At 39.0% G+C, this 22525-nt stretch overlaps 34 non-coding genes across 34 annotated transcripts; all 34 read right to left on the bottom strand.

Annotated features, from left to right (window-relative positions):
* Nucleotides 1–234: 234 nt before the first annotated feature.
* Trnap-ugg (transfer RNA proline (anticodon UGG)) lies at nt 235–306 on the bottom strand. The gene has a single exon. It is a non-coding gene; the product is annotated as a tRNA-Pro (tRNA).
* Nucleotides 307–389: 83 nt separating this feature from the next.
* On the bottom strand, nt 390–461 carry Trnap-agg (transfer RNA proline (anticodon AGG)). The gene has a single exon. It is a non-coding gene; the product is annotated as a tRNA-Pro (tRNA).
* A 542-nt stretch (nt 462–1003) lies between these two features.
* Trnap-agg (transfer RNA proline (anticodon AGG)) lies at nt 1004–1075 on the bottom strand. The gene has a single exon. It is a non-coding gene; the product is annotated as a tRNA-Pro (tRNA).
* Nucleotides 1076–1617: 542 nt separating this feature from the next.
* Nucleotides 1618–1689, bottom strand: Trnap-cgg (transfer RNA proline (anticodon CGG)). The gene has a single exon. It is a non-coding gene; the product is annotated as a tRNA-Pro (tRNA).
* Nucleotides 1690–2231: 542 nt separating this feature from the next.
* On the bottom strand, nt 2232–2303 carry Trnap-agg (transfer RNA proline (anticodon AGG)). The gene has a single exon. It is a non-coding gene; the product is annotated as a tRNA-Pro (tRNA).
* Nucleotides 2304–2845: 542 nt separating this feature from the next.
* Trnap-ugg (transfer RNA proline (anticodon UGG)) lies at nt 2846–2917 on the bottom strand. Its single transcript has one exon. It is a non-coding gene; the product is annotated as a tRNA-Pro (tRNA).
* A 542-nt stretch (nt 2918–3459) lies between these two features.
* Nucleotides 3460–3531, bottom strand: Trnap-agg (transfer RNA proline (anticodon AGG)). Its single transcript has one exon. It is a non-coding gene; the product is annotated as a tRNA-Pro (tRNA).
* A 1920-nt stretch (nt 3532–5451) lies between these two features.
* Nucleotides 5452–5523, bottom strand: Trnap-agg (transfer RNA proline (anticodon AGG)). Its single transcript has one exon. It is a non-coding gene; the product is annotated as a tRNA-Pro (tRNA).
* Nucleotides 5524–6060: 537 nt separating this feature from the next.
* Trnap-agg (transfer RNA proline (anticodon AGG)) lies at nt 6061–6132 on the bottom strand. The gene has a single exon. It is a non-coding gene; the product is annotated as a tRNA-Pro (tRNA).
* Nucleotides 6133–6674: 542 nt separating this feature from the next.
* Trnap-ugg (transfer RNA proline (anticodon UGG)) lies at nt 6675–6746 on the bottom strand. Its single transcript has one exon. It is a non-coding gene; the product is annotated as a tRNA-Pro (tRNA).
* An 83-nt stretch (nt 6747–6829) lies between these two features.
* On the bottom strand, nt 6830–6901 carry Trnap-agg (transfer RNA proline (anticodon AGG)). The gene has a single exon. It is a non-coding gene; the product is annotated as a tRNA-Pro (tRNA).
* Nucleotides 6902–7443: 542 nt separating this feature from the next.
* On the bottom strand, nt 7444–7515 carry Trnap-agg (transfer RNA proline (anticodon AGG)). The gene has a single exon. It is a non-coding gene; the product is annotated as a tRNA-Pro (tRNA).
* Nucleotides 7516–8057: 542 nt separating this feature from the next.
* On the bottom strand, nt 8058–8129 carry Trnap-cgg (transfer RNA proline (anticodon CGG)). The gene has a single exon. It is a non-coding gene; the product is annotated as a tRNA-Pro (tRNA).
* Nucleotides 8130–8671: 542 nt separating this feature from the next.
* Nucleotides 8672–8743, bottom strand: Trnap-agg (transfer RNA proline (anticodon AGG)). Its single transcript has one exon. It is a non-coding gene; the product is annotated as a tRNA-Pro (tRNA).
* Nucleotides 8744–9285: 542 nt separating this feature from the next.
* On the bottom strand, nt 9286–9357 carry Trnap-ugg (transfer RNA proline (anticodon UGG)). Its single transcript has one exon. It is a non-coding gene; the product is annotated as a tRNA-Pro (tRNA).
* A 542-nt stretch (nt 9358–9899) lies between these two features.
* Nucleotides 9900–9971, bottom strand: Trnap-agg (transfer RNA proline (anticodon AGG)). Its single transcript has one exon. It is a non-coding gene; the product is annotated as a tRNA-Pro (tRNA).
* A 543-nt stretch (nt 9972–10514) lies between these two features.
* Nucleotides 10515–10586, bottom strand: Trnap-ugg (transfer RNA proline (anticodon UGG)). The gene has a single exon. It is a non-coding gene; the product is annotated as a tRNA-Pro (tRNA).
* Nucleotides 10587–11742: 1156 nt separating this feature from the next.
* Nucleotides 11743–11814, bottom strand: Trnap-agg (transfer RNA proline (anticodon AGG)). Its single transcript has one exon. It is a non-coding gene; the product is annotated as a tRNA-Pro (tRNA).
* Nucleotides 11815–11897: 83 nt separating this feature from the next.
* Trnap-ugg (transfer RNA proline (anticodon UGG)) lies at nt 11898–11969 on the bottom strand. The gene has a single exon. It is a non-coding gene; the product is annotated as a tRNA-Pro (tRNA).
* Nucleotides 11970–12815: 846 nt separating this feature from the next.
* On the bottom strand, nt 12816–12887 carry Trnap-agg (transfer RNA proline (anticodon AGG)). The gene has a single exon. It is a non-coding gene; the product is annotated as a tRNA-Pro (tRNA).
* An 83-nt stretch (nt 12888–12970) lies between these two features.
* On the bottom strand, nt 12971–13042 carry Trnap-cgg (transfer RNA proline (anticodon CGG)). Its single transcript has one exon. It is a non-coding gene; the product is annotated as a tRNA-Pro (tRNA).
* An 83-nt stretch (nt 13043–13125) lies between these two features.
* Nucleotides 13126–13197, bottom strand: Trnap-cgg (transfer RNA proline (anticodon CGG)). The gene has a single exon. It is a non-coding gene; the product is annotated as a tRNA-Pro (tRNA).
* Nucleotides 13198–14504: 1307 nt separating this feature from the next.
* On the bottom strand, nt 14505–14576 carry Trnap-ugg (transfer RNA proline (anticodon UGG)). Its single transcript has one exon. It is a non-coding gene; the product is annotated as a tRNA-Pro (tRNA).
* Nucleotides 14577–14979: 403 nt separating this feature from the next.
* Trnap-agg (transfer RNA proline (anticodon AGG)) lies at nt 14980–15051 on the bottom strand. Its single transcript has one exon. It is a non-coding gene; the product is annotated as a tRNA-Pro (tRNA).
* A 698-nt stretch (nt 15052–15749) lies between these two features.
* On the bottom strand, nt 15750–15821 carry Trnap-ugg (transfer RNA proline (anticodon UGG)). Its single transcript has one exon. It is a non-coding gene; the product is annotated as a tRNA-Pro (tRNA).
* Nucleotides 15822–15904: 83 nt separating this feature from the next.
* Trnap-ugg (transfer RNA proline (anticodon UGG)) lies at nt 15905–15976 on the bottom strand. Its single transcript has one exon. It is a non-coding gene; the product is annotated as a tRNA-Pro (tRNA).
* Nucleotides 15977–19398: 3422 nt separating this feature from the next.
* Trnap-ugg (transfer RNA proline (anticodon UGG)) lies at nt 19399–19470 on the bottom strand. Its single transcript has one exon. It is a non-coding gene; the product is annotated as a tRNA-Pro (tRNA).
* An 83-nt stretch (nt 19471–19553) lies between these two features.
* On the bottom strand, nt 19554–19625 carry Trnap-ugg (transfer RNA proline (anticodon UGG)). The gene has a single exon. It is a non-coding gene; the product is annotated as a tRNA-Pro (tRNA).
* Nucleotides 19626–20012: 387 nt separating this feature from the next.
* Trnap-ugg (transfer RNA proline (anticodon UGG)) lies at nt 20013–20084 on the bottom strand. Its single transcript has one exon. It is a non-coding gene; the product is annotated as a tRNA-Pro (tRNA).
* A 387-nt stretch (nt 20085–20471) lies between these two features.
* Trnap-ugg (transfer RNA proline (anticodon UGG)) lies at nt 20472–20543 on the bottom strand. The gene has a single exon. It is a non-coding gene; the product is annotated as a tRNA-Pro (tRNA).
* A 387-nt stretch (nt 20544–20930) lies between these two features.
* Trnap-agg (transfer RNA proline (anticodon AGG)) lies at nt 20931–21001 on the bottom strand. Its single transcript has one exon. It is a non-coding gene; the product is annotated as a tRNA-Pro (tRNA).
* Nucleotides 21002–21084: 83 nt separating this feature from the next.
* On the bottom strand, nt 21085–21156 carry Trnap-ugg (transfer RNA proline (anticodon UGG)). Its single transcript has one exon. It is a non-coding gene; the product is annotated as a tRNA-Pro (tRNA).
* A 542-nt stretch (nt 21157–21698) lies between these two features.
* Trnap-ugg (transfer RNA proline (anticodon UGG)) lies at nt 21699–21770 on the bottom strand. Its single transcript has one exon. It is a non-coding gene; the product is annotated as a tRNA-Pro (tRNA).
* Nucleotides 21771–22157: 387 nt separating this feature from the next.
* Nucleotides 22158–22229, bottom strand: Trnap-agg (transfer RNA proline (anticodon AGG)). Its single transcript has one exon. It is a non-coding gene; the product is annotated as a tRNA-Pro (tRNA).
* Nucleotides 22230–22525: the final 296 nt, after the last annotated feature.

The raw sequence follows: 22525 nt of genomic DNA, 5'->3' as shown, positions 1-22525 counted from the left end.
GCCTGAGATTTTTGTCCGGCCCGCTAGTCATTTTCACTCCAAAAATAGTATTTTGAACTTTGAATCTTGGCCTAAATAAAATGTACCAGTCGGTTATTATGGGCGCAGTAATAGTATAATATACCTGATTTTCTTGAAATTTAATAGGTTCTGCGGCCCATTGACTTATTTCAGGTGACAATGCGGCCCAATATAATTGATATTTGGTATAAATTCAAAATATTCTTCTTTATAGGGCTCGTCCGGGAATTGAACCCGGGACCTCTTGCACCCAAAGCAAGAATCATACCCCTAGACCAACGAGCCGATAAAGTTTCATTTATCTGCTTCATATTATATGAATATAACTTTTTGATATTTGGAATAAATTCAAAATATTCTTCTTTATAGGGCTCGTCTGGGAATTGAACCCGGGACCTCTTGCACCCTAAGCAAGAATCATACCCCTAGACCAACGAGCCGATAAAGTTTCATTTATCTGCTTCATATTATATGAATATAACTTTTTGATATTTGGTATAAATTCAAAATAATCTTCTTTATAGGGCTCGTCCGGGAATTGAACCCGGGACCTCTTGCACCCAAAGCAAGAATCATACCCCCAGACCAACGAGCCGGTGAAGTTGCATCTTTTTGCTTCATATTATAAGAATAAATGTTTATGATATTTAGTCCAAATTCCAAAACTTCTTCTTTATAGGGCTCGTCCGGGACTTGCAACCTAAGCAAGAATCATACCCCTAAACCAGGGATGTCAAACATGCGGCCCGCCTGAGATTTTTGTCCGGCCCGCTAGTCATTCTCACTCCAAAAATAGTATTTTGAACTTTGAATCTTTGCCTAAATAAAATGTACCAGTCGGTTATTAGGGGCGCAGTAATAGTATAATATACCTATTTTTCTTGAAATTTAATAGGTTCTGCGGTCCATTGACTTATTTCAGGTGACAATGCGGCCCAATATAATTGATATTTGGTATAAATTCAAAATATTCTTCTTTATAGGGCTCGTCCGGGAATTGAACCCGGGACCTCTTGCACCCTAAGCAAGAATCATACCCCTAGACCAACGAGCCGATAAAGATTCATTTATCTGCTTCATATTATATGAATAAAACTTTTTGATATTTGGTATAAATTCAAAAAAATCTTCTTTATAGGGCTCGTCCGGGAATTGAACCCGGGACCTCTTGCACCCAAAGCAAGAATCATATCCCTAGACCAACGAGCCGATGAAGTTGCATCTTTTTGCTTCATATTATAAGAATAAATGTTTATGATATTTAGTCCAAATTCCAAAACTTCTTCTTTATAGGGCTCGTCCGGGACTTGCAACCTAAGCAAGAATCATACCCCTAGACCAGGGATGTCCAACATGCGGCCCGCCTGAGATTTTTGTCCGGCCCGCTAGTCATTTTCACTCCAAAAATAGTATTTTGAACTTTGAATCTTGGCCTAAATAAAATGTACCAGTCGGTTATTATGGGCGCAGTAATAGTATAATATACCTATTTGTCTTGAAATTTAATAGGTTCTGCGGCCCATTGACTTATTTCAGGTGACAATGCGGCCCAATATAATTGATATTTGGTATAAATTCAAAATATTCTTCTTTATAGGGCTCGTCCGGGAATTGAACCCGGGACCTCTTGCACCCGAAGCAAGAATCATACCCCTAGACCAACGAGCTGATAAAGTTTCATTTATCTGCTTCATATTATATGAATATAACTTTTTGATATTTGGTATAAATTCAAAATAATCTTCTTTATAGGGCTCGTCCGGGAATTGAACCCGGGACCTCTTGCACCCAAAGCAAGAATCTTACCCCTAGACCAACAAGCCGGTGAAGTTGCATCTTTTTGCTTGATATTATAAGAATAAATGTTTATGATATTTAGTCCAAATTCCAAAACTTCTTCTTTATAGGGCTCGTCCGGGACTTGCAACCTAAGCAAGAATCATACCCCTAGACCAGGGATGTCCAACATGCGACCCGCCTGAGATTTTTGTCCGGCCCGCTAGTCATTCTCACTCCAAAAATAGTATTTTGAACTTTGAATCTTTGCCTAAATAAAATGTACCAGTCGGTTATTAGGGGCGCAGTAATAGTATAATATACCTATTTTTCTTGAAATTTAATAGGTTCTGCGGTCCATTGACTTATTTCAGGTGACAATGCGGCCCAATATAATTGATATTTGGTATAAATTCAAAATATTCTTCTTTATAGGGCTCGTCCGGGAATTGAACCCGGGACCTCTTGCACCCTAAGCAAGAATCATACCCCTAGACCAACGAGCCGATAAAGATTCATTTATCTGCTTCATATTATATGAATAAAACTTTTTGATATTTGGTATAAATTCAAAAAAATCTTCTTTATAGGGCTCGTCCGGGAATTGAACCCGGGACCTCTTGCACCCAAAGCAAGAATCATATCCCTAGACCAACGAGCCGATGAAGTTGCATCTTTTTGCTTCATATTATAAGAATAAATGTTTATGATATTTAGTCCAAATTCCAAAACTTCTTCTTTATAGGGCTCGTCCGGGACTTGCAACCTAAGCAAGAATCATACCCCTAGACCAGGGATGTCCAACATGCGGCCCGCCTGAGATTTTTGTCCGGCCCGCTAGTCATTTTCACTCCAAAAATAGTATTTTGAACTTTGAATCTTGGCCTAAATAAAATGTACCAGTCGGTTATTATGGGCGCAGTAATAGTATAATATACCTATTTGTCTTGAAATTTAATAGGTTCTGCGGCCCATTGACTTATTTCAGGTGACAATGCGGCCCAATATAATTGATATTTGGTATAAATTCAAAATATTCTTCTTTATAGGGCTCGTCCGGGAATTGAACCCGGGACCTCTTGCACCCAAAGCAAGAATCATACCCCTAGACCAACGAGCCGATAAAGTTTCATTTATCTGCTTCATATTATATGAATATAACTTTTTGATATTTGGTATAAATTCAAAATAATCTTCTTTATAGGGCTCGTCCGGGAATTGAACCCGGGACCTCTTGCACCCAAAGCAAGAATCATATCCCTAGACCAACGAGCCGTTGAAGTTGCATCTTTTTGCTTCATATTATAAGAATAAATGTTTATGATATTTAGTCCAAATTCCAAAACTTCTTCTTTATAGGGCTCGTCCGGGACTTGCAACCTAAGCAAGAATCATACCCCTAGACCAGGGATGTCCAACATGCGGCCCGCCTGAGATTTTTGTCCGGCCCGCTAGTCATTTTCACTCCAAAAATAGTATTTTGAACTTTGAATCTTGGCCTAAATAAAATGTACCAGTCGGTTATTAAAGGCGCAGTAATAGTATAATATACCTATTTTTCTTGAAATTTAATAGGTTCTGCGGTCCATTGACTTATTTCAGGTGACAATGCGGCCCAATATAATTGATATTTGGTATAAATTCAAAATATTCTTCTTTATAGGGCTCGTCCGGGAATTGAACCCGGGACCTCTTGCACCCTAAGCAAGAATCATACCCCTAGACCAACGAGCCGATAAAGTTTCATTTATCTGCTTCATATTATATAAATAAATCTTTTTGATATTTGGTATAAATTCAAAAAAATCTTCTTTATAGGGCTCGTCCGGGAATTGAACCCGGGACCTCTTGCACCCAAAGCAAGAATCATATCCCTAGACCAACGAGCCGGTGAAGTTGCATCTTTTTGCTTCATATTATAAGAATAAATGTTTATGATATTTAGTCTAAAATTCCAAAACTTCTTCTTTATAGGGCTCGTCCGGGACTTGCAACCTAAGCAAGAATCATACCCCTAGACCAGGGATGTCCAACATGCGGCCCGCCTGAGATTTTAGTCCGGCCCGCTAGTCATTTTCACTCCAAAAATAGTATTTTGAACTTTGAATCTTGGCCTAAATAAAATGTACCAGTCGGTTATTAGGGGCGCAGTAATAGTATAATATACCTATTTTTCTTGAAATTTAATAGGTTCTGCGGTCCATTGACTTATTTCAGGTGACAATGCGGCCCAATATAATTGATATTTGGTATAAATTCAAAATATTCTTCTTTATAGGGCTCGTCCGGGAATTGAACCCGGGACCTCTTGCACCCAAAGCAAGAATCATATCCCTAGACCAACGAGCCGGTGAAGTTGCATCTTTTTGCTTCATATTATAAGAATAAATGTTTATGATATTTAGTCCAAATTCCAAAACTTCTTCTTTATAGGGCTCGTCCGGGACTTGCAACCTAAGCAAGAATCATACCCCTAGACCAGGGATGTCCAACATGCGGCCCGCCTGAGATTTTTGTCCGGCCCGCTATTCATTTTCACTCCAAAAATAGTATTTTGAACTTTGAATCTTGGCCTAAATAAAATGTACCAGTCGGTTATTAGGGGCGCAGTAATAGTATAATATACCTATTTTTCTTGAAATTTAATAGGTTCTGCGGTCCATTGACTTATTTCAGGTGACAATGCGGCCCAATATAATTGATATTTGGTATAAATTCAAAATATTCTTCTTTATAGGGCTCGTCCGGGAATTGAACCCGGGACCTCTTGCACCCAAAGCAAGAATCATATCCCTAGACCAACGAGCCGGTGAAGTTGCATCTTTTTGCTTCATATTATAAGAATAAATGTTTATGATATTTAGTCCAAATTCCAAAACTTCTTCTTTATAGGGCTCGTCCGGGACTTGCAACCTAAGCAAGAATCATACCCCTAGACCAGGGATGTCCAACATGCGGCCCACCTGAGATTTTTGTCCGGCCCGCTAGTCATTTTCACTCCAAAAATAGTATTTTGAACTTTGAATCTTGGCCTAAATAAAATGTACCAGTCGGTTATTAGGGGCGCAGTAACAGTATAATATACCTATTTTTATTGAAATTTAATAGGTTCTGCGGTCCATTGACTTATTTCAGGTGACAATGCGGCCCAATATAATTGATATTTGGTATAAATTCAAAATATTCTTCTTTATAGGGCTCGTCCGGGAATTGAACCCGGGACCTCTTGCACCCAAAGCAAGAATCATATCCCTAGACCAACGAGCCGGTGAAGTTGCATCTTTTTGCTTCATATTATAAGAATAAATGTTTATGATATTTAGTCCAAATTCCAAAACTTCTTCTTTATAGGGCTCGTCCGGGACTTGCAACCTAAGCAAGAATCATACCCCTAGACCAGGGATGTCCAACATGCGGCCCGCCTGAGATTTTTGTCCGGCCCGCTAGTCATTTTCACTCCAAAAATAGTATTTTGAACTTTGAATCTTGGCCTAAATAAAATGTACCAGTCGGTTATTAGGGGCGCAGTAATAGTATAATATACCTATTTTTCTTGAAATTTATAAGGTTCTGCGACCCATTGACTTATTTCAGGTGACAATGCGGCCCAATATAATTGATATTTGGTATAAATTCAAAATATTCTTCTTTATAGGGCTCGTCTGGGAATTGAACCCGGGACCTCTTGCACCCTAAGCAAGAATCATACCCCTAGACCAACGAGCCGATAAAGTTTCATTTATCTGCTTCATATTATATGAATATAACTTTTTGATATTTGGTATAAATTCAAAATAATCTTCTTTATAGGGCTCGTCCGGGAATTGAACCCGGGACCTCTTGCACCCAAAGCAAGAATCATACCCCCAGACCAACGAGCCGGTGAAGTTGTTTTGCTTCATATTATAAGAATAAATGTTTATGATATTTAGTCCAAATTCCAAAACTTCTTCTTTATAGGGCTCGTCCGGGACTTGCAACCTAAGCAAGAATCATACCCCTAGACCAGGGATGTCCAACATGCGACCCGCCTGAGATTTTTGTCCGGCCCGCTAGTCATTTTCACTCCAAAAATAGTATTTTGAACTTTGAATCTTGGCCTAAATAAAATGTACCAGTCGGTTATTAGGGGCGCAGTAATAGTATAATGTACCTATTTTACTTGAAATTTAATAGGTTCTGCGGCCCATTGACTTATTTCAGGTGACAATGCGGCCCAATATAATAGACATTTGGTATAAATTCAAAATATTCTTCTTTATAGGGCTCGTCCGGGAATTGAACCCGGGACCTCTTGCACCCTAAGCAAGAATCATACCCCTAGACCAACGAGCCGATAAAGTTTCATTTATCTGCTTCATATTATATGAATATAACTTTTTGATATTTGGTATAAATTCAAAATAATCTTCTTTATAGGGCTCGTCTGGGAATTGAACCCGGGACCTCTTGCACCCAAAGCAAGAATCATACCCCTAGACCAACGAGCCGTTGAAGTTGCATCTTTTTGCTTCATATTATAAGAATAAATGTTTATGATATTTAGTCCAAATTCCAAAACTTCTTCTTTATAGGGCTCGTCCGGGACTTGCAACCTAAGCAAGAATCATACCCCTAGACCAGGGATGTCCAACATGCGGCCCGCCTGAGATTTTTGTCCGGCCCGCTAGTCATTTTCACTCCAAAAATAGTATTTTGAACTTTGAATCTTGGCCTAAATAAAATGTACCAGTCGGTTATTATGGGCGCAGTAATAGTATAATATACCTGATTTTCTTGAAATTTAATAGGTTCTGCGGCCCATTGACTTATTTCAGGTGACAATGCGGCCCAATATAATTGATATTTGGTATAAATTCAAAATATTCTTCTTTATAGGGCTCGTCCGGGAATTGAACCCGGGACCTCTTGCACCCAAAGCAAGAATCATACCCCTAGACCAACGAGCCGATAAAGTTTCATTTATCTGCTTCATATTATATGAATATAACTTTTTGATATTTGGAATAAATTCAAAATATTCTTCTTTATAGGGCTCGTCTGGGAATTGAACCCGGGACCTCTTGCACCCTAAGCAAGAATCATACCCCTAGACCAACGAGCCGATAAAGTTTCATTTATCTGCTTCATATTATATGAATATAACTTTTTGATATTTGGTATAAATTCAAAATAATCTTCTTTATAGGGCTCGTCCGGGAATTGAACCCGGGACCTCTTGCACCCAAAGCAAGAATCATACCCCCAGACCAACGAGCCGGTGAAGTTGCATCTTTTTGCTTCATATTATAAGAATAAATGTTTATGATATTTAGTCCAAATTCCAAAACTTCTTCTTTATAGGGCTCGTCCGGGACTTGCAACCTAAGCAAGAATCATACCCCTAAACCAGGGATGTCAAACATGCGGCCCGCCTGAGATTTTTGTCCGGCCCGCTAGTCATTCTCACTCCAAAAATAGTATTTTGAACTTTGAATCTTTGCCTAAATAAAATGTACCAGTCGGTTATTAGGGGCGCAGTAATAGTATAATATACCTATTTTTCTTGAAATTTAATAGGTTCTGCGGTCCATTGACTTATTTCAGGTGACAATGCGGCCCAATATAATTGATATTTGGTATAAATTCAAAATATTCTTCTTTATAGGGCTCGTCCGGGAATTGAACCCGGGACCTCTTGCACCCTAAGCAAGAATCATACCCCTAGACCAACGAGCCGATAAAGATTCATTTATCTGCTTCATATTATATGAATAAAACTTTTTGATATTTGGTATAAATTCAAAAAAATCTTCTTTATAGGGCTCGTCCGGGAATTGAACCCGGGACCTCTTGCACCCAAAGCAAGAATCATATCCCTAGACCAACGAGCCGATGAAGTTGCATCTTTTTGCTTCATATTATAAGAATAAATGTTTATGATATTTAGTCCAAATTCCAAAACTTCTTCTTTATAGGGCTCGTCCGGGACTTGCAACCTAAGCAAGAATCATACCCCTAGACCAGGGATGTCCAACATGCGGCCCGCCTGAGATTTTTGTCCGGCCCGCTAGTCATTTTCACTCCAAAAATAGTATTTTGAACTTTGAATCTTGGCCTAAATAAAATGTACCAGTCGGTTATTATGGGCGCAGTAATAGTATAATATACCTATTTGTCTTGAAATTTAATAGGTTCTGCGGCCCATTGACTTATTTCAGGTGACAATGCGGCCCAATATAATTGATATTTGGTATAAATTCAAAATATTCTTCTTTATAGGGCTCGTCCGGGAATTGAACCCGGGACCTCTTGCACCCGAAGCAAGAATCATACCCCTAGACCAACGAGCTGATAAAGTTTCATTTATCTGCTTCATATTATATGAATATAACTTTTTGATATTTGGTATAAATTCAAAATAATCTTCTTTATAGGGCTCGTCCGGGAATTGAACCCGGGACCTCTTGCACCCAAAGCAAGAATCTTACCCCTAGACCAACAAGCCGGTGAAGTTGCATCTTTTTGCTTGATATTATAAGAATAAATGTTTATGATATTTAGTCCAAATTCCAAAACTTCTTCTTTATAGGGCTCGTCCGGTACTTGCAACCTAAGCAAGAATCATACCCCTAGACCAGGGATGTCCAACATGCGACCCGCCTGAGATTTTTGTCCGGCCCGCTAGTCATTCTCACTCCAAAAATAGTATTTTGAACTTTGAATCTTTGCCTAAATAAAATGTACCAGTCGGTTATTAGGGGCGCAGTAATAGTATAATATACCTATTTTTCTTGAAATTTAATAGGTTCTGCGGTCCATTGACTTATTTCAGGTGACAATGCGGCCCAATATAATTGATATTTGGTATAAATTCAAAATATTCTTCTTTATAGGGCTCGTCCGGGAATTGAACCCGGGACCTCTTGCACCCTAAGCAAGAATCATACCCCTAGACCAACGAGCCGATAAAGATTCATTTATCTGCTTCATATTATATGAATAAAACTTTTTGATATTTGGTATAAATTCAAAAAAATCTTCTTTATAGGGCTCGTCCGGGAATTGAACCCGGGACCTCTTGCACCCAAAGCAAGAATCATATCCCTAGACCAACGAGCCGATGAAGTTGCATCTTTTTGCTTCATATTATAAGAATAAATGTTTATGATATTTAGTCCAAATTCCAAAACTTCTTCTTTATAGGGCTCGTCCGGGACTTGCAACCTAAGCAAGAATCATACCCCTAGACCAGGGATGTCCAACATGCGGCCCGCCTGAGATTTTTGTCCGGCCCGCTAGTCATTTTCACTCCAAAAATAGTATTTTGAACTTTGAATCTTGGCCTAAATAAAATGTACCAGTCGGTTATTATGGGCGCAGTAATAGTATAATATACCTATTTGTCTTGAAATTTAATAGGTTCTGCGGCCCATTGACTTATTTCAGGTGACAATGCGGCCCAATATAATTGATATTTGGTATAAATTCAAAATATTCTTCTTTATAGGGCTCGTCCGGGAATTGAACCCGGGACCTCTTGCACCCAAAGCAAGAATCATACCCCTAGACCAACGAGCCGATAAAGTTTCATTTATCTGCTTCATATTATATGAATATAACTTTTTGATATTTGGTATAAATTCAAAATAATCTTCTTTATAGGGCTCGTCCGGGAATTGAACCCGGGACCTCTTGCACCCAAAGCAAGAATCATATCCCTAGACCAACGAGCCGTTGAAGTTGCATCTTTTTGCTTCATATTATAAGAATAAATGTTTATGATATTTAGTCCAAATTCCAAAACTTCTTCTTTATAGGGCTCGTCCGGGACTTGCAACCTAAGCAAGAATCATACCCCTAGACCAGGGATGTCCAACATGCGGCCCGCCTGAGATTTTTGTCCGGCCCGCTAGTCATTTTCACTCCAAAAATAGTATTTTGAACTTTGAATCTTGGCCTAAATAAAATGTACCAGTCGGTTATTAAAGGCGCAGTAATAGTATAATATACCTATTTTTCTTGAAATTTAATAGGTTCTGCGGTCCATTGACTTATTTCAGGTGACAATGCGGCCCAATATAATTGATATTTGGTATAAATTCAAAATATTCTTCTTTATAGGGCTCGTCCGGGAATTGAACCCGGGACCTCTTGCACCCTAAGCAAGAATCATACCCCTAGACCAACGAGCCGATAAAGTTTCATTTATCTGCTTCATATTATATAAATAAATCTTTTTGATATTTGGTATAAATTCAAAAAAATCTTCTTTATAGGGCTCGTCCGGGAATTGAACCCGGGACCTCTTGCACCCAAAGCAAGAATCATATCCCTAGACCAACGAGCCGGTGAAGTTGCATCTTTTTGCTTCATATTATAAGAATAAATGTTTATGATATTTAGTCTAAAATTCCAAAACTTCTTCTTTATAGGGCTCGTCCGGGACTTGCAACCTAAGCAAGAATCATACCCCTAGACCAGGGATGTCCAACATGCGGCCCGCCTGAGATTTTAGTCCGGCCCGCTAGTCATTTTCACTCCAAAAATAGTATTTTGAACTTTGAATCTTGGCCTAAATAAAATGTACCAGTCGGTTATTAGGGGCGCAGTAATAGTATAATATACCTATTTTTCTTGAAATTTAATAGGTTCTGCGGTCCATTGACTTATTTCAGGTGACAATGCGGCCCAATATAATTGATATTTGGTATAAATTCAAAATATTCTTCTTTATAGGGCTCGTCCGGGAATTGAACCCGGGACCTCTTGCACCCAAAGCAAGAATCATACCCCTAGACCAACGAGCCGATAAAGTTTCATTTATATGCTTCATATTATATAAATAAAACTTTTTGATATTTGGTATAAATTCAAAAAAATCTGCTTTATAGGGCTCGTCCGGGAATTGAACCCGGGACCTCTTGCACCCAAAGCAAGAATCATATCCCTAGACCAACGAGCCGATAAAGTTTCATTTATCTGCTTCATATTATATGAATATAACTTTTTGATATTTGGAATAAATTCAAAATAATCTTCTTTATAGGGCTCGTCCGGGAATTGAACCCGGTACCTCTTGCACCCAAAGCAAGAATCATACCCCTAGACCAACGAGCCGTTGAAGTTGCATCTTTTTGCTTCATATTATAACAATAAATCTTTATGATATTTAGTCCAAATTCCAAAACTTCTTCTTTATAGGGCTCGTCCGGGACTTGCAACCTAAGCAAGAATCATACCCCTAGACCAGGGATGTCCAACATGCGGCCCGCCTGAGATTTTAGTCCGGCCCGCTAGTCATTTTCACTCCAAAAATAGTATTTTGAACTTTGAATCTTGGCCTAAATAAAATGTACCAGTCGGTTATTAGGGGCGCAGTAATAGTATAATATACCTATTTTTCTTGAAATTTAATAGGTTCTGCGGTCCATTGACTTATTTCAGGTGACAATGCGGCCCAATATAATTGATATTTGGTATAAATTCAAAATATTCTTCTTTATAGGGCTCGTCCGGGAATTGAACCCGGGACCTCTTGCACCCAAAGCAAGAATCATATCCCTAGACCAACGAGCCGGTGAAGTTGCATCTTTTTGCTTCATATTATAAGAATAAATGTTTATGATATTTAGTCCAAATTCCAAAACTTCTTCTTTATAGGGCTCGTCCGGGACTTGCAACCTAAGCAAGAATCATACCCCTAGACCAGGTATGTCCAACATGCGGCCCGCCTGAAATTTTTGTCCGGCCCGCTGGTCATTTTCAATCCAAAAATAGTATTTTGAACTTTGAATCTTGGCCTAAATAAAATGTACCAGTCGGTTATTAGGGGCGCAGTAATAGTATAATATACCTATTTTTCTTGAAATTTAATAGGTTCTGCGGCCCATTGACTTATTTCATGTGACAATGCGGCCCAATATAATTGATATTTGGTATAAATTCAAAATATTCTTCTTTATAGGGCTCGTCCGGGAATTGAACCCGGGACCTCTTGCACCCTAAGCAAGAATCATACCCCTAGACCAACGAGTCGATAAAGTTTCATTTATCTGCTTCATATTATATGAATATAACTTTTTGATATTTGGTATCAATTCAAAATAATCTTCTTTATAAGGCTCGTCCGGGAATTGAACCCGGAACCTCTTGCACCCAAAGCAAGAATCATACCCCTAGACCAACGAGCCGGTGAAGTTGCATCTTTTTGCTTCATATTATAAGAATAAATGTTTATGATATTTAGTCCAAATTCCAAAACTTCTTCTTTATAGGGCTCGTCCGGGACTTGCAACCTAAGCAAGAATCATACCCCTAGACCAGGGATGTCCAACATGCGGCCCGCCTGAAATTTTTGTCCGGCCCGCTAGTCATTTTCACTCCAAAAATAGTATTTTGAACTTTGAATCTTGGCCTAAATAAAATGTACCAGTCGGTTATTAGGGGCGCAGTAATAGTATAATATACCTATTTTTCTTGAAATTTAATAGGTTCTGCGGTCCATTGACTTATTTCAGGTGACAATGCGGCCCAATATAATTGATATTTGGTATAAATTCAAAATATTCTTCTTTATAGGGCTCGTCCGGGAATTGAACCCGGGACCTCTTGCACCCAAAGCAAGAATCATATCCCTAGACCAACGAGCCGGTGAAGTTGCATCTTTTTGCTTCATATTATAAGAATAAATGTTTATGATATTTAGTCCAAATTCCAAAACTTCTTCTTTATAGGGCTCGTCCGGGACTTGCAACCTAAGCAAGAATCATACCCCTAGACCAGGGATGTCCAACATGCGGCCCGCCTGAGATTTTTGTCCGGCCCGCTAGTCATTTTCACTCCAAAAATAGTATTTTGAACTTTGAATCTTGGCCTAAATAAAATGTACCAGTCGGTTATTAGGGGCGCAGTAATAGTATAATATATCTATTTGTCTTGAAATTTAATAGGTTCTGCGGCCCATTGACTTATTTCAGGTGACAATGCGGCCCAATATAATTGATATTTGGTATAAATTCAAAATATTCTTCTTTATAGGGCTCGTCTGGGAATTGAACCCGGGACCTCTTGCACCCTAAGCAAGAATCATACCCCTAGACCAACGAGCCGATAAAGTTTCATTTATCTGCTTCATATTATATGAATATAAATTTTTGATATTTGGTATAAATTCAAAATATTCTTCTTTATAGGGCTCGTCCGGGAATTGAACCCGGGACCTCTTGCACCCGAAGCAAGAATCAAACCCCTAGACCAACGAGCCGATAAAGTTTCATTTATCTGCTTGATATTATATGAATATAACTTTTTGTTATTTGGTATAAATTCAAAATAATCTTCTTTATAGGGCTCGTCCGGGAATTGAACCCGGGACCTCTTGCACCCGAAGCAAGAATCATACCCCTAGACCAACGAGCCGATAAAGTTTCATTTATCTGCTTGATATTATATGAATATAACTTTTTGATATTTGGTATAAATTCAAAATAATCTTCTTTATAGGGCTCGTCCGGGAATTGAACCCGGAACCTCTTGCACCCAAAGCAAGAATCATACCCCTAGACCAGGGGCGGGCAACTTCTTCGGTCGGCGGGCCTGATATGAGAAAATGAAGTACTTGGCGGGCCGGATTCCTGAATAGATTGGAACGCAGCTTTGTCTTATTAATGTTCATGGTCGAAAATGTTTGCTCATAAATGTATGTAGACCCGAACAGAACAAGTAGATTTATGGCCATCTTTCTCAGGTTGGCAAACTTGGACTTATTCAGTGACGCAATACAGGGATTGCGGCAGAATGTGGCCGCAGGCCACATTATCATGTAAGACCGGAAACTGTCTGCGGGCAATGTTCCCTCTAAGCTGCGCGCGTGCGCAAATGCGCACTGCTGACACGTTCTCCGCGCACAGAAAATCTGTGCTGCCCACAAGAAAAAAATCCAACCTGAATTAAAAATAAAATAAACGCATAATAATGGCCACAGTGCGCACGTGGCACGTCTGATGTTGCTCACAGTGGTCCAAGGGACCGCTCAGGGAGTTAGTGTGTTTGCTCAGACTCGTGAAAAATTAGAGGGAACGTTGTCTGCGGGCCGCTCAAAATCCCGTGGAGGGCCGGATCCGGCCCGCGGGCCGTATGTTGCCCACCCCTGCCCTAGACCAACGAGCCGGTGAAGTTGCATCATTTTGCTTCATATTATAAGAATAAATGTTTATGATATTTAGTCCAAATTCCAAAATTTCTTCTTTATAGGGCTCGTCCGGGACTTGCAACCTAAGCAAGAATCATACCCCTAGACCAGGGATGTCCAACATGCTTCCCGCCTGAGATTTTTGTCCGGCCCGCTAGTCATTTTCACTCCAAAAATAGTATTTTGAACTTTGAATCTTGGCCTAAATAAAATGTACCAGTCGGTTATTAGGGGTGCAGTAATAGTATAATATACCTAAATTTCTTGAAATTTAATAGGTTCTGCGGCCCATTGACTTATTTCAGGTGACCAATATAATAAAAGGCTGGACATCCCTGTCCTAGACCAACGAGCGGCAGAGGTTAAGTCTTTTCCCTTCATATTTTATAGAATATTTTGACATTTGATGTATTTGACATTTCACTTCATATTATATGAAAGTACGAAGTACGAAAGAAGTTTCGTTTATTTGCTTCATATTACATGAATGAAACTTTTTGATATTTGGTATAAATTCAAAATAATCTTCTTTATAGGGCTCGTCCGGGAATTGAACCCGGGTCCTCTTGCACCCAAAGCAAGAATCATACCCCTAGACCAACGAGCCGATGAAGTTTCATTTATTTGCTTCATATTATAAGCATAAAACTTTTTGATATTTGGTATAAATTCAAAATAATCTTCTTTATAGGGCTCGTCCGGGAATTGAACCAGGGACCTCTTGCACCCAAAGCAAGAATCATACCCCTAGACCAGGGATGTCCAACATGCGGCCCGCCTGAGATTTTTGTCCGGCCCGCTAGTCATTTTCACTCCAAAAATAGTATTTTGAACTTTGAATCTTGGCCTAAATAAAATGTACCAGTCGGTTATTAGGGGCGCAGTAATAGTATAATGTACCTATTTTTCTTGAAATTTAATAGGTTCTGCGGCCCATTGACTTATTTCAGGTGACAATGCGGCCCAATATAATTGATATTTGGTATAAATTCAAAATATTCTTCTTTATAGGGCTCGTCCGGGAATTGAACCCGGGACCTCTTGCACCCTAAGCAAGAATCATACCCCTAGACCAACGAGCCGATAAAGTTTCATTTATCTGCTTCATATTATATGAATATAACTTTTTGATATTTGGTATAAATTCAAAATAATCTTCTTTATAGGGCTCGTCCGGAAATTGAACCCGGAACCTCTTGCACCCAAAGCAAGAATCATACCTCTAGACCAACGAGCCGGTGAAGTTGCATCTTTTTGCTTCATATTATAAGAATAAATGTTTATGATATTTAGTCCAAATTCCAAAACTTCTTCTTTATAAAGCTCGTCCGGGACTTGCAACCTAAGCAAGAATCATACCCCTAGACCAGGGATGTCCAACATGCGGCCCGCCTGAGATTTTAGTCCGGCCCGCTAGTCATTTTCACTCCAAAAATAGTATTTTGAACTTTGAATCTTGGCCTAAATAAAATGTACCAGTCGGTTATTAGGGGCGCAGTAATAGTATAATACACCTAATTTTCTTGAAATTTAATAGGTTCTGCGGCCCATTGACTTATTTCAGGTGACAATGCGGCCCAATATAATTGATATTTGGTATAAATTCAAAATATTCTTCTTTATAGGGCTCGTCCGGGAATTGTACCCGGGACCTCTTGCACCCTAAGCAAGAATCATACCCCTAGACCAACGAGCCGATAAAGTTTCATTTATCTGCTTCATATTACATGAATGAAACTTTTTGATATTTGGTATAAAATTCAAAATAATCTGCTTTATAGGGCTCGTCCGGGAATTGAACCCGGGTCCTCTTGCACCCAAAGCAAGAATCATACCCCTAGACCAACGAGCCGATGAAGTTTCATTTATTTGCTTCATATTATAACCATAAAACTTTTTGATATTTGGTATAAATTCAAAAATATCTTCTTTATAGGGCTCGTCCGGGAATTGAACCCGGGACCTCTTGCACCCAAAGCAAGAATCATACCCCTAGACCAACGAGCCGGTGAAGTTGCATCTTTTTGCTTCATATTATAAGAATAAATGTTTATGATATTTAGTCCAAATTCCAAAATTTCTTCTTTATAGGGCTCGTCCGGGACTTGCAACCTAAGCAAGAATCATACCCCTAGACCAGGGATGTCCAACATACAGCCCGCCTGAGATTTTTGTCCGGCCCGCTAGTCATTTTCACTCCAAAAATAGTATTTTGAACTTTGACTCTTGGCCTAAATAAAATGTACCAGTCGGTTATTAAGGGCGCAGTAATAGTATAATATACCTAATTTTCTTGAAATTTAATAGGTTCTTCGGCCCATTGACTTATTTCAGGTGACAATGCGTCCCAATATAATTGATATTTGGTATAAATTCAAAATATTCTTCTTTATAGGGCCCGTCCGGGAATTGAACCCGGGACCTCTTGCACCCAAAGCAAGAATCATACCTCTAGACCAGGCATGCACAACTCAAAACAGTACGCGGGCCGTTTCAGGGAAAAATTATTTTTCGCGGGCCGCATGCTAACGTTGTTGTAACTAACGTGTAGCCTACTTTATATAATGTAACCGTTAAATAAGAGATATCGTTGAGAAGATGGTTACTGTCAAGAGACGGTTGCCTCTCGCACTGCAGTATCTAGTTTTTAACGCTTATCGGCGGTAAAGCATCGGATTCGTTGATGGTGTCACTGTAACCGTGGAGAAACGTTTATTATTGTTTTGTTCTATTTATCTCTCATAAGAGCTTGTAACTATGTTTCGACGGTTTTATAACAAAAGTAACCCCTCGACGGTGACAAACAAAAACAAATCCAACGAAGTATAAATTCCTAACATTAACAAGAAATCTACATACAAGACAAATATCAAAAAATGAAATTTAATGAGAAACGTTACATCTTTTGTTCGCAACAAGCAAGTCATAATTAGGCGAGATGCTGGAAGTTGATATTTTTAGGATATCTTCCAAATGTCCATCAGTAAGCAAGGATCGTTGCTTACTCTTGTTATAGTTCATTACTGAGAACGTTTGCTCACATATATATGTGCTTCCAAATAAGCTGAAAATTTGTTTTGCCATGGTAAGCAAATTTTTAAACTTTTCTTTGGGCAAAGACTTGTAAAATTCTTGCAAACTGCTTTCTCCATATTTTGTTTTGTACAAAGATGAAGTTTGCAAATCAATGACCTCCATTTGTAAATGTGGAGGTGCTTCTTCCGGCTCTATTGAAAATGGATTTTCAATGATTTTTAGCTGTAGTTTTTCTTCACTGGAAAGAGAAAGCCTGCTGTTAAATTCTTCAATCAGAAATTTGATTTGTTGAGCATATTTGATTCCTACTGCTGAATGCCTCTCTTGCAAAATATGCTGTGAACAGGTTGGAAAATGTACCAATATTCCATCTAAAAGCTGATTTTTGAAAAGTCGTAACTTTGCTTTGAACCCGTTTACCGCAGCAAAAAGATCGAAAATCACCTTCCTTTTCCTTGAAGCTTCATATTGAGGTCGTTCAAATGTGAAGTAATGTCGCAAAGAAAAAATAAATCTTCATTCCAAGACAAATCGTCTAGCTCGGAAAACTTTTTTGGCTCCGTTTCCAAAAATTTCTTTATCTCGTCTTTCAAAGCAATGAACCGTTTTAGTACTTTTCCTCGACTTAGCCACCTTACATCGGTGTGGTACACTACGTCACCATATTCTGCACCAGTTTCTTCAAGAAACGATTTAAATAAGCGATGCTTTACTTTTCTAGTCCGAATGTAGTTTACAATCGAAACTGCGACCGACATCACATGATCAAATTTTAAAACCTTGCTGCATAAAACCTGTTGGTGTATGATGCAGTGGTGAGCAATTATGTTTCTACCAATAACCTCCTGTAGCAAAGACATCGCTCCTTTCGTCTTTCCGCACATTGCTGGAGCACCGTCAGTGCACATTCCAACCAATTTTTTAAAATCAACGGATAGTTTTGTAGTAATGCAATCAACAATTTCGCCGCAGATGTGTTTTCCAGTGGTACGACCTTTCATAGACTGCATACCAGCAAGGTTCTCAGACACGTTAAAATTATCGTCAATGCCTCTTATAAACACCAAAAGCTGTGCTGTATCAGTACAGTCCGTACTTTCATCCACAGCCAAAGAATAAGAATGAAATTCATTTACTTTTTGTTGTAGTTGATTTGTTAAGTTTGCCGCAATATCTTCAACTCTTCGTTGTACAGTTGTACGTGAAAGACTAACGCTTCGAAATTTCTCGATCTCTCTCGGGCATATCCTAGAAACTGCACGCAACATGCATTTTTTAACGAATTCTCCCTCAGTGAAACTTTTTCCTGCAGCAGCAATATCCGTTGATATTTCGTAGCTAACTCTGGTAGCGGTAACATTTACCGGACGCTTAAAAAAATTTCGTTCCGAGCAAAGATTCTTAAGTAAACTGTCTGCTTTAAGGTTCCTTTCAGTAGCATCTAATTCAGCTAGGTTCGGGTGATTCGATTCAAAATGGCGTCTCAGATTATACTCCTTTGGGACTGCAACCACATTTCGGCAAACAAGACACAGTATTTTCGAGTTTGTTTCTGTAAATAAGTATTTACTTGTCCATTCTCGGTTAAAGATTCTGCCCTCATTTTCAATCTTCCTTCTCTTGTTTTCAGTTATAACGCGATTACGGCCTTACGGGGTACTGTATATTTCACAAAATGCTGACAACTCAACCAACAGTAAACTCAACTTTGTGCAGAAACAAGCAACAAAGGTTGGATTGTTCTTGTAAAATTTTTCAGCAAAAATGAGCGAAATCACGGAATAGCTCGCGGGCCGCATGAAAAGGTTTCGCGGGCCGCATGTTGTGCATGCCTGCTCTAGACCAACGAACCGGTGAAGTTGCATCTTTTTGCTTCATATTATAAGAATTAATGTTTATGGTATTTAGTCCAAATTCCAAAATTTCTTCTTTATAGGGCTCGTCCGGGACTTGCAACCTAAGCAAGAATCATACCCCTAGACCAGGGATGTCCAACATGCGGCCCGCCTGAGATTTTTGTCCGGCCCGCTAGTCATTTTCACTCCAAAAATAGTATTTTGAACTTTGAATCTTGGCCTAAATAAAATGTACCAGTCGGTTATTAGGGGCGCAGTAATAGTATAATATACCTATTTTTCTTGAAATTTAATAGGTTCTGCGGTCCATTGACTTATTTCAGGTGACAATGCGGCCCAATATAATTGATATTTGGTATAAATTCAAAATATTCTTCTTTATAGGGCTCGTCCGGGAATTGAACCCGGGACCTCTTGCACCCTAAACAAGAATCATACCCTAGACCAACGAGCCGATAAAGTTTCATTTATCTGCTTCATATTACATGAATGAAACTTTTTGATATTTGGTATAAATTCAAAATAATCTTCTTTATAGGGCTCGTCCGGGAATTGAACCCGGGTCCTCTTGCACCCAAAGCAAGAATCATACCCCTAGACCAACGAGCCGATGAAGTTTCATTTATTTGCTTCATATTATAACCATAAAACTTTTTGATATTTGGTATAAATTCAAAATAATCTTCTTTATAGGGCTCGTCCGGGAATTGAACCCGGGACCTCTTGCACCCAAAGCAAGAATCATACCCCTAGACCAACGAGCCGGTGAAGTTGCATCTTTTTGCTTCATATTATAAGAATAAATGTTTATGATATTTAGTCCAAATTCCAAAATTTCTTCTTTATAGGGCTCGTCCGGGACTTGCAACCTAAGCAAGAATCATACCCCTAGACCAGGGATGTCCAACATGCAGCCCGCCTGAGATTTTTGTCCGGCCCGCTAGTCATTTTCACTCCAAAAATAGTATTTTGAACTTTGAATCTTGGCCTAAATAAAATGTACCAGTCGGTTATTAGGGGCGCAGTAATAGTATAATATACCTAATTTTCTTGAAATTTAATAGGTTCTGCGGCCCATTGACTTATTTCAGGTGACAATGCGTCCCAATATAATTGATATTTGGTATAAATTCAAAATATTCTTCTTTAGAGGGCTCGTCCGGGAATTGAACCCGGGACCTCTTGCACCCAAAGCAAGAATCATACCTCTAGACCAACGAGCCGGTGAAGTTACATCTTTTTGCTTCATATTATAAGAATAAATGTTTATGGTATTTAGTCCAAATTCCAAAACTTCTTCTTTATAGGGCTCGTCCGGGACTTGCAACCTAAGCAAGAATCATACCCCTAGACCAGGGATGTCCAACATGCGGCCCGCCTGAGATTTTTGTCCGGCCCGCTAGTCATTTTCACTCCAAAAATAGTATTTTGAACTTTGACTCTTGGCCTAAATAAAATGTACCAGTCGGTTATTAGGGGCGCAGTAATAGTATAATATACCTAATTTTCTTGAAATTTAATAGGTTCTGCGGCCCATTGACTTATTTCAGGTGACAATGCGTCCCAATATAATTGATATTTGGTATAAATTCAAAATATTCTTCTTTATAGGGCTCGTCCGGGAATTGAACCCGGGACCTCTTGCACCCAAAGCAAGAATCATACCTCTAGACCAACGAGCCGGTGAAGTTACATCTTTTTGCTTCATATTATAAGAATAAATGTTTATGGTATTTAGTCCAAATTCCAAAATTTCTTCTTTATAGGGCTCGTCCGGGACTTGCAACCTAAGCAAGAATCATACCCCTAGACCAGGGATGTCCAACATGCGGCCCGCCTGAGATTTTTGTCCGGCCCGCTAGTCATTTTCACTCCAAAAATAGTATTTTGAACTTTGAATCTTGGCCTAAATAAAATGTACCAGTCGGTTATTAGGGGCGCAGTAATAGTATAATATACCTATTTTTCTTGAAATTTAATAGGTTCTGCGGTCCATTGACTTATTTCAGGTGACAATGCGGCCCAATATAATTGATATTTGGTATAAATTCAAAATATTCTTCTTTATAGGGCTCGTCCGGGAATTGAACCCGGGACCTCTTGCACCCTAAGCAAGAATCATACCCTAGACCAACGAGCCGATAAAGTTTCATTTATCTGCTTCATATTACATGAATGAAACTTTTTGATATTTCGTATAAATTCAAAATAATCTTCTTTATAGGGCTCGTCCGGGAATTGAACCCGGGTCCTCTTGCACCCAAAGCAAGAATCATACCCCTAGACCAACGAGCCGATGAAGTTTCATTTATTTGCTTCATATTATAACCATAAAACTTTTTGATATTTGGTATAAATTCAAAATAATCTTCTTTATAGGGCTCGTCCGGGAATTGAACCCGGGACCTCTTGCACCCAAAGCAAGAATCATACCCCTAGACCAACGAACCGGTGAAGTTGCATCTTTTTGCTTCATATTATAAGAATAAATGTTTATGGTATTTAGTCCAAATTCCAAAACTTCTTCTTTATAGGGCTCGTCCGGGACTTGCAACCTAAGCAAGAATCATACCCCTAGACCAGGGATGTCCAACATGCGGCCCGCCTGAGATTTTTGTCCGGCCCGCTAGTCATTTTCACTCCAAAAATAGTATTTTGAACTTTGAATCTTGGCCTAAATAAAATGTACCAGTCGGTTATTAGGGGCGCAGTAATAGTATAATATACCTAATTTTCTTGAAATTTAATAGATTCTGCGGCCCATTGACTTATTTCAGGTGACAATGCGTCCCAATATAATTGATATTTGGTATAAATTCAAAATATTCTTCTTTATAGGGCTCGTCCGGGAATTGAACCCGGGACCTCTTGCACCCAAAGCAAGAATCATACCTCTAGACCAACGAGCCGGTGAAGTTACATCTTTTTGCTTCATATTATAAGAATAAATGTTTATGGTATTTAGTCCAAATTCCAAAACTTCTTCTTTATAGGGCTCGTCCGGGACTTGCAACCTAAGCCAGAATCATACCCCTAGACCAGGGATGTCCAACATGCGGCCCGCCTGAGATTTTTGTCCGGCCCGCTAGTCATTTTCACTCCAAAAATAGTATTTTGAACTTTGAATCTTGGCCTAAATAAAATGTACCAGTCGGTTATTAGGGGCGCAGTAATAGTATAATATACCTATTTTTCTTGAAATTTAATAGGTTCTGCCGTCCATTGACTTATTTCAGGTGACAATGCGGCCCAATATAAATGATATTTGGTATAAATTCAAAATATTCTTCTTTATAGGGCTCGTCCGGGAATTGAACCCGGGACCTCTTGCACCCTAAGCAAGAATCATACCCCTAGATCAACGAGCCGATAAAGTTTCATTTATCTGCTTCATATTATATGAATATAACTTTTTGATATTTGGTATAAATTCAAAATAATCTTCTTTATAGGGATCGTCCGGAAATTGACCCCGTGACCTCTTGCACCCAAAGTAAGAATCATACCCCTAGACCAACGAGCCGGTGAAGTTGCATCTTTTTGCTTCATATTATAAGAATAAATGTTTATGATATTTAGTCCAAATTCCAAAACTTCTTTTTTATAGGGCTCGTCCGGGACTTGCAACCTAAGCAAGAATCATACCCCTAGACCAGGGATGTCC

The sequence above is a fragment of the Clavelina lepadiformis genome, chromosome 7, assembly GCF_947623445.1.
Source record: "Clavelina lepadiformis chromosome 7, kaClaLepa1.1, whole genome shotgun sequence".
Taxonomy (NCBI): Eukaryota; Metazoa; Chordata; class Ascidiacea; order Aplousobranchia; family Clavelinidae; genus Clavelina; species Clavelina lepadiformis.
The sequence above is the reverse complement of the archived record's forward strand: the minus strand, read 5'-3'. Positions and strand labels throughout refer to the sequence as shown.